Below are 9,186 nucleotides of genomic sequence, written 5' to 3' on the forward strand. Positions count from 1 at the left end.
CCCTGATATAGCTGTCTCTTGTGAGACTATGCCCGGGCCTAGCAAACACAGAAGTGGATGCTCACAGTCAGCTATTGGATGGATTCAGGGTCCCCAATGGAGGAGCTAGAGAAAGTACCCAAGGAGCTAAAGGGATCTGCAACCCTATAGGTGGAACAACAATATGAACTAACCAGTACCCCCACCCCTCCGGAGCTTGTGGCTCTAGCTGCATATGTATCAGAAGATGGCCTAGTCAGCCATCAGTGGAAAGAGAGGCCCATTGGTTGGACAAACGTTATATGTCTCAGTACAGGGGAATGCCAGGGCCAAGAAGTGGGAGTGGGTGGGTGGGGGAGTATGTGGGGGACTTTTGGGATAGCATTGGAAATGTAAATGAAATAAATACCTAATTTAAAAAAGAACATTAATACTACCAACATATTCTAATCGATTAAAATTCAAAAATGTGAGGAATTAGAAGTTTGTTGGCTGTCATCCAGTGTTTTCTCTAATTTGGTAATTGGAGAAATATGTCCAATACTGTACAATCTATATACACTCTGCTTGTTTGTACATGACAGTGTCTTGCTGTGTATTACATAATGGTCTTGAAATCATGCTTCTCCTATCTCAGCCTCTCTATTAGTAGGATTCTTTATTTGATTGTTTATACTATGGTTTTCAGAACAGCTTACATATTTCAAAATTATTTATACAGACAAAAGAAACATAGACAATTAATTTGGGGGTGGCTTGTAAAAGAACAAAAAATAGTTAGACTGAATGTTTTGCTTGATATTTATTATTATTGTATCAATTTTGAAGACGAGGACCTTATAAGTTACTCTTTTTCTGAGATGAATGCTTTTCAAAATCATCACATCCAATGAACTAGAATCTTATCCTCACCTAATGTCTGTGATACCCTCCTAGCAGAATTGTTCATTGAAACAGTTGGTAAATGACTTCATGGATAGACCGTCTTAATACACACACCATTTCTTTTTTTAATTAGGTATTTTCTTCATTTACATTTCAAATGCTATCCCAAAAGTCCCCATACCCTCCCCCACACACACTCCCCTACCCACATACTCCCACTTCTTGGCCCTGGTGTTCCCCTGTACTAAGGCATATAAAGTTTGCAAGATCAAGGGGCCTTTCTTCCCAATGATGGCCGACTATGCTATCTTTTGCTACATATGCATCTAGAGACACGAGCTCTGGGGGGTACTGTTTAGTTCATATTGTTGTTCCACCTATAGGGTGACAGTCCCCTTTAGCTCCTTCGTTACTTTCTCTAGCTCCTCCATTGGGGACCCTGTGTTCCAACACACACCATTTCTTAAATGAATGTAACCTGTTCCCTGTGGGCTAAGAATGAAGACAATCACTCAAGTCAAATAGTTTTGACCATAGCAGAAAATCTGTATCCAAATAACTGTGCCTACAATTCATTCATTGGTGCAGCAGAACTGTCAACTCTTAGCTTAGCTACTATGGAGGTAAAATCCTTTGGTGATGTGAGGGACATTGAAGTACAGCCTTATTACAATGAACTCCAATGTCTAAAAATTGTTCTTGTTTTGGATTTGTGTCACAGTAAGAGCCAAGATTTAAGCTGTACTAAAATCAAAACAAACAAACAAAAAGACTTTATTTATATTCATTTAATAACATGTCCATCATTTTTATGATTGGTATATATATATATATATATATATATATATATATTGATGAATATAATAAAAAAGAAAGAAAATTGGCCTATAATTTTCTTTCTTTGTTGAGTCTTTGTGAGGTTTGGGTATCAGAGTAACTGTGGTCTCATACAAAGAATTAGGCAATTTTCCTTCTGTTCCTATTTTGCAGAAAAATTTGAGGAGTATTGGTATTAATTCTTCTTTGAAAGTACAGTAAGTTCATCTGGCCCTGGGCTTTTTTAATTTGGGATATTATAATTACTGTTTCTATTCCACTAGAGGCTATAAATCTGTTTAAATTGCTTGTATGATCTTGATTTAAATTTGGTAGGTTGTATATATATCAATAAATTTACCCATTTCTTTTAGGTATTCCAATTTAGTGGAGTAGAGATCGTTAAATTATGATTCTCTGAGTGGTCTCTTCAGTGTCTGTTGTCACTTTCATCTCTAATTTTTATTAATTTGGATCTTCTTTATGCTTTAAGTGAATTTAGCTAAGAGTTTGTCAATTTTATTGATCTTCCCAAAGAATCAACTCTTTGTTTCATTGATTCTTTGTAGTTTATGTTTGTTTATATTTTATTGATTTTGGCCCTGAATTTTATTTCTTGCCATCAACTTTTTTTGGATTTCTTGGTTTTGTTCTAGAGTTTTCATGTATGCCATTAACTTGCTAATATCAGATCTCTTCAGTTTGGAGGGTTTTGTTTGTTTGTTCCTTTAATGTAGGCACTTGGTACAATGTACTGACGCTTTAATCCAATTCTAAAGACTTTTTTTCTTTCTTTCTTTCTTTCTTTCTTTCTTTCTTTTCTTTTCTTTTCTTTCTTTTTGTCTCTCTCTTTCTTTCTTCCTTCCTTCCTTCCTTTCTTTCCTTCTTTCCTTCCTTCCTTCCTTTCTTTTTTTCTTTGGTTTTTCAAGACAGGGCTTCTCTGTTTAGCCCTGGCTGTCCTGGAACTATGTAGACTAGGCTTGCCTCCAACTAACAGAGATCCATCATCTCTGCCTCCTGAGTGCTGGGATTAAAGGCATGTGCCACTACTTCCCAGAATAAATCTAAAAAGGTCTTAATTTCCTTCTTGATTTCTGTTTTGACACATTCTTCATTCATTTATAAGTTGTTCCGTTTTTAATTTTTTGTAAACTTTTCTTTTATTTTTTGTTGTTTCTTTTGTTAATATCCAGCTATAATACATGGTAATCAGATAAGATGCAGAAAGTTGTTTCAGTTTTCTTGTGTCTGTTGAAGTTTTGTGTCTAAGCATGTGGTCAGTTTTGGAGAAAGTTCCATGAGATGCAGAGAAGAAGGTATAGTCTTTTGTCTTTGCATCCTTTTGACTTATGGTGTCATTTATCTCCAGCATGTCTCTAGTCATTGTCTGGATGACCTGTCTATTGGTGAGTGTGGAGTATTGAAGTCACACATTATCACTGTTTGGGGTTAACATGTGATTTTAGCTACAGCAGTGCTTTTTTAATATAAATTTGGGTGCCCTCGGTTTGTGCATAAATGTGTAGAGTTGCAATATACTGTAGATTTTTCCTTGATAAACATGTAATGTCCTTCCTTATCTCTTCTGATTAGTTTTGGTTTGAAGTCTATTTTGTCAGACACTAAAATAACTACACCAGCTTGTTTGGAATGCCCTTTTTCATCCTTTTACCCCAAGGTGATGTCTACCCATGATGTTAAGAGATCTTTCTTGGATACAGCTAAAGGATGAATCCTATTTTCAAATCCAGTCTCTTAGCCTGTGCCTCTTTATTGGAGAACAAAAACATTTAAATGTTGAGAGTTGTCAATGAGCAGTTTTTCTGGTCTTCGATTATTTATTCCTTGTGTTTTCTTAGATGTGGTTAGCATCTTCAGGTTGAAATTTACCTTCAAGCAGCTTCTGAAAGGCTAGATTTACACAATAGATGCATAAATTTGATTTTTATCATGGACTGGTTTTCTCTACCTCTTGTGATTGAAAGTTTTCCTGCGTATAGTTGTCTGGGCTGGCATCTGTGATCACTTAGAGTCTGCAGGACGTCTGTCTTCTACCTTTTAGAGACTCCATGGAGAAGTCAGGTGTAACTCTATTAGGTCTGCCTTTACATTACTTGAACTTTTTCCCTTTTAGCTTTAAACATTCATTATTCGTTCCATATACTTAGTGTTTTGGTTGTGTGTCATGGGGAATTTCTTTTCTAGTCCAGTTTACTTGGTGTTCTACTTGTACCTTATTAGACACTTCCTTCTTTAGCTTAAGGAAATTTTCTTCTATGATTTTGCTGAAAATATTTTGTGTGTCTTCAACTTGGGATTCTTCTCCTTCCTCTCTTCTTATTATTTGTAGACTTCATCTTCTCGAGCTTTCCCAGATTTCCTGGATGGTTTTGGCCTGGCTTTTTTTTTTTTTTTTCTTTTTGTAGTTAATGTCTTCTTTGACTGAAGACTCCATTTCATCCATTTTATAGCAAATGCCTGAGTTTCTCTCTTCAATTCTTTGTACTCTGTTAGTGAGGATTACTTCAAAGGTTTGTGTTTGACTTCTTAGGTTTTTCATTTCAGGTTTTACCTCAGTTTGGGTTTTCTTTAGTGATTCTATTTCTACTTTCATGTCTTGAGTTGTACTCATTACCTCAATCCAGTGTTTATGTTTTCACAGCCCTCATTAAGAGATTTTTTTCATAGCTTTTTCAAGGTCCTTGAACATATTCTTATATTGCCCTTTTGAAGTATTTATCTTGTGCTCCCACTACATTGACCTCCTTAAAACCTACTGTGGTAGAATCTCTGGGTTCTGGTAGAGATATATTGCCTTGGGTGTTAATGATTGTGTTTTTCCAATGGTGTCTAGGTATCTGGGTTTGAGATTATTATAACTTTAGGTGTTGGTATCTGGTATTGTCTTTGTGGGTGGGTGTTCCATTTGTTAGTCGCCATTGCCCCCTCTGGATCTTATGAATATGTGGTGGCTGTGGGTTGCCTTGTAGGGAGTGTTTCTGAGAGTGAGAACATACCTACAAGTGGTTTGCTTCAGGGCGTGGGATAAGACTGGGGAAATTTGCAATGGAAGACAGCAAGCAGTTTAAAGATTACCTCCCTGATTCACAGGCTAGTGTGGTCAGTGGGTCCCAGGTAGAGTGCCTCCAGGTACTTACTGGCAGCTGACACAAAATGATGGAGTGAGGGGGGAAGGTTGTACAAGTTCTGCAGAGTCTCTAGAGAAAGATAAGCTTTTTATTGATTTCTTCTTTGACCCAATAATCAGTAGTGTAATTTTGCTCTCCATGAGTTTTAAATCTTCTAGATAGTGTTGTGATATTGACTTCAAGCTTTATTGCATTGTGGTCAGATTTAAATACATGTAATTTTCTCAATTTTTCTGTATTTGTTGAATTTATGTCCCAATATGTGGTCTATTTCAGAGAATTTTCATGGGATGGAGAGTAGATACGAGGTTTTTGATATTTGTCTAGTATATTCTATAGATATCTGCTGAGCCCATTTGAGAAATGAGGTCAGTTAATTTTAACTTTTATTTTTTTGTTCAGATGATCTGTACATCAGACAGAGTCAGGCATTAAAATCACCTACTATTACCTGATTGGGATTCGTCTGTTGCTTCACAACCAGTAGGATGCTTTTGTGAAATTGGATGCACCAATTGGTTATATGTATGTTTAGGATTGTAATGCACTCTTCGTGAATTGTTCCTCAATCAAAATGAAGCATCCTTCTTTGTCTCTTCTGATTAATTTTAGCTTGAAGTCTATTTTATCAGGTATTAGGCTGGCAAAACCTATTTGTTTCCTAGCCCCATTTGCTCAGAATACTATTTTCAAATTTTTCACCCTAAGGTGGTGCCTATGCTTGAAGATAAAATTAATCTCCTGAAGACAATAAAATGATGGATTTCTGTTTCCTAACTTATTCGATTAACTTGATTTTATCTTTTGGTTGGGAAGTTGAGCCAAATAATATTTAAAGTTATTATTGAAAGATGTGTGTTGAGTACTATGACTTTGTAACTTTTTTCTGTTTGTGTACTTAGTCATACTTTGTATTTGCTTTATATGTTCACCTGTTTCTATAGTCTCTTCAGTATGCATAGTCCTTTTTTTTTCAGTTAAATATATTGCTTCCAGTACTCTCTGTAGGGCTGGCTTGATGCACATGAATTCCTTGTTTTATTTTGTTTGTCTTGAGTCTTGCTATGTATCCTTGGCTGACCTTGATGGCCTAGAACAGGCTGGCCTCCAACTCATAGAGATCTACCTGCCTCTGCCTCTCAAGTGCTGGAATTAAAGGTGTGCACCACCATGTCCAGGGTATACACATAAATTCTTGTAGCCTGTTTACATCATGGAAAGGTTTCCCTTCTCCTTCAACAATAGCAGACAGTTTTGCCCTGTAGAGTAGTCTGCATTAGCATCTGTGGTCTTTTAGTATTTGGAGGACTTGGCTTGAAATTCTTCTAATTTTAAAGTTTCTATTGAGAAGTGAACTGCTATTCTGGTGGCTTCATATGTGATTTGTAGCTTTTCTCCTAGCGCTTTCAATATTCTTTCTTTTTCTTTTCTTTTTTTTTTTTTTTTTTGTGTGTGTGTGTGTGNGTGGTTTTTCGAGACAGGGTTTCTCTGTATAGCTCTGGCTGTCCTGGAACTCACTTTGTAGACCAGACTGGCCTCAAACTCAGAAATCTGCCTGCCTCTGCCTCCCAACTGCTGGGATTAAAGGCATATGCCATTTCTTTTTCTATAGAATGATGTTTCGATTATTGTCATGAAGAGTTTTCTTTCTGATTGTTTGGTACTCTTAGTGCCGCATATATTTGGGTGTTTGTAACTTAGTGCAAGTTGGAATGTTTTGATTCCATCTTCACTTCAGTTTGATTTATTTTCAGTATTTCTACCTCTTTATTGAATCCAGTTTGTAAATCCTGAGTTGTATCCTACTAAAGTAGCAGGATACAAAATTAATACACAAAATTCAATAGCCTTCCTACATACAAATGACAATCAGAATGAGGAAAAATGAGGACACAAATCTTTCACAGAAGCCCCAAGACAGACAAATATCTTGAGGTAAGTCTAACCAAGTAAGTGAAAGACTTAGGTTATTTTATTCAACCTTGAGGGTTTTGTTAAACTTCATTTGAGAGTTTATTTTCATCCTCATGAAATTTATTCTATTTGGTAGTGTCATGGTTAAATGCCTTGAGTTCTTTGAACATGCTTATGATTGTTATTTTAAATTCTATATCCTGGACTTTATATAGATGATTCCCATTTGAGAGCATTTTATAGGACTAATAGTCTTCTAGGGAGACACATAGTCTTAGTCCTTCATGTTGTTTGTGATTTTATGAGAGCTTGGCATATAGTTTACTTAATTAGCTATGTGTTGCATATGAGGTTTTATCCTTCCTATGAGAGGAAGTTTGGTTTTGTTTCTGTTGTTGCCCCAACTTATCTGAACTACAGCAATAAGTGCTGTAGGAGATCAAGGGGATATAAACAGGAAGAGAAGAAGTCAAAGTATCTTTACTCACAAGTGATGTGAACGTGTGTGTGTGTGTGTGTGTGTGTGTGTGTGTGTGTGTGTAAAACCTTAAAAATTCCATCAGAAAACTCCTACAGGAGTTTCAGCAAAGTAGCAGGATACAAAATTAATACACAAAATTCAATAGCCTTCCTATGTGCAAATGATAATCAGAATGAGGAAAAATGAGGTCACAAATCTTTCACAGAAGCCTCAAGACAGACAAATATCTTGAGGTAAGTCTAACCAAGTAAGTGAAAGACTTATATATAAAAACTTTAGGAAATTGAATTAAAAAATTAAGGAAAGTTTCAGAAGAGAGGAAAATCTCCCATGCTCATTTATTGGTTGGATTAATATTGTAAAAAATGCTATCCTACCAAAAGCAATCTACAGATTAAATAAAACACAATCAAAATTCCCACATAGTTCTTTCTAGATCTTGAATGTTAAAAATTCTCAACTTCATGTATAAAAACAAAAATCCTGAGATAACTAAAACAATCCTGAAAAATAAAAGAACTGCTTGCAGTCTTACCATACCTGATCTTAGCTTGTACTATAGAGCTATATAGTAATTAAGACCAGCATTGTATTGGTATAAAAACAAACATATTGGTCGGGGCTGGTGAGATGGCTCAGTGGGTAAGAGCACCCGACTGCTCTTCCGAAGGTCCAGAGTTCAAATCCCAGCAACCACATGGTGGCTCACAACCATCCGCAACGAGATCTGGCGCCCTCTTCTGGAGTGTCTGAAGACAGCTACAGTGTACTTACATATAATAAATAAATCTTTAAAAAAAAAAAAAACACAACAAACATATTGGTCAATGAAATAGAATTAAAACCCAAACATAGTTCGCACATCTATGTCTACCTGATTTTGTATATGGAAGCCAAAAATGCACACTGGAAAAAAGACAGCATCTTCAGAAAATGATACTGGTCAAAGTGGATATCTGTGATAGGAGAATCCAAATAGATCCATACTTATAACCATATACAAAAGTCACCTCAAGATGGATCAAGGACCCCTCCATAAGACCATAAACTCTGAATCTGAGAGATAAGAATATGGAAAATAGCCTTGAACTCATTGATACAGGAAAAGGATTTCTGAACAGAACACCAAGAATAACAATTAATAAATGTGACCTCATGAAACTTCTACATGGCAAAGAACACCCTCATTAAGACAAAACAGCAGGAAAAGAATGGGGAAAGATTTTTACCAACTATGCATCCAATGGAGGACCAATATCTAAATATACAAAGAACTCAAAATACTATACATCAAGAAAACAGATAAACCAATTTTTTAAATGGGGTACAGATCTAAGCAGAATTCCTAAAAGAGAAAATACAAATGGCTGAGAAGCACTTAAGAAAATGTTCAATATCCTTAGCTATCAGGTAACTGCAACTAAAAACCTCCTTCTCTTACACTAGTCAGAATGGCCAAGATCCATAAAACAAATTACAGTTCTTGGTGGCAAGGATGTTGAGTAAATGTAATTCTCATTGATCACTGGTGGGAGTGCAAACTTGTATAATCAATATGGAAATCAGTGTGGTGGTCCTTAGGAAGCTAGAAAAATATCTATCTCAAGATCCAGCTTTACCACTCTTGAGCATATACCCAAAAGACTCTACAGCCTACTACTACAGAGGACTTGCTCAACCATGTTCATTGCTGCTCTACTCATAATAGCCAGAAAATTGAAACAGCATAGAAGTCTGTCAACAAATTAATGAATAAAGAAAATGTGATACATTTCAGAATGGAATATTACTCAGCTGTAAAAAGAGAGGGGATCTTGGGTATTCTAAGTTTCTGGGCTAATATCCATTTATCAGTGAGTACATATTGTGTGAGTTCTTTTGTGATTGGGTTACCTCACTCAGGATGATGCCCTCCAGGTCCATCCATTTGCCTAGGAATTTCATAAGTTCATTCTTTTTAAT

The sequence above is a fragment of the Mus caroli genome, chromosome 5 (assembly GCF_900094665.2).
Source record: "Mus caroli chromosome 5, CAROLI_EIJ_v1.1, whole genome shotgun sequence".
In the NCBI taxonomy this organism is placed as follows: Eukaryota; Metazoa; Chordata; class Mammalia; order Rodentia; family Muridae; genus Mus; species Mus caroli.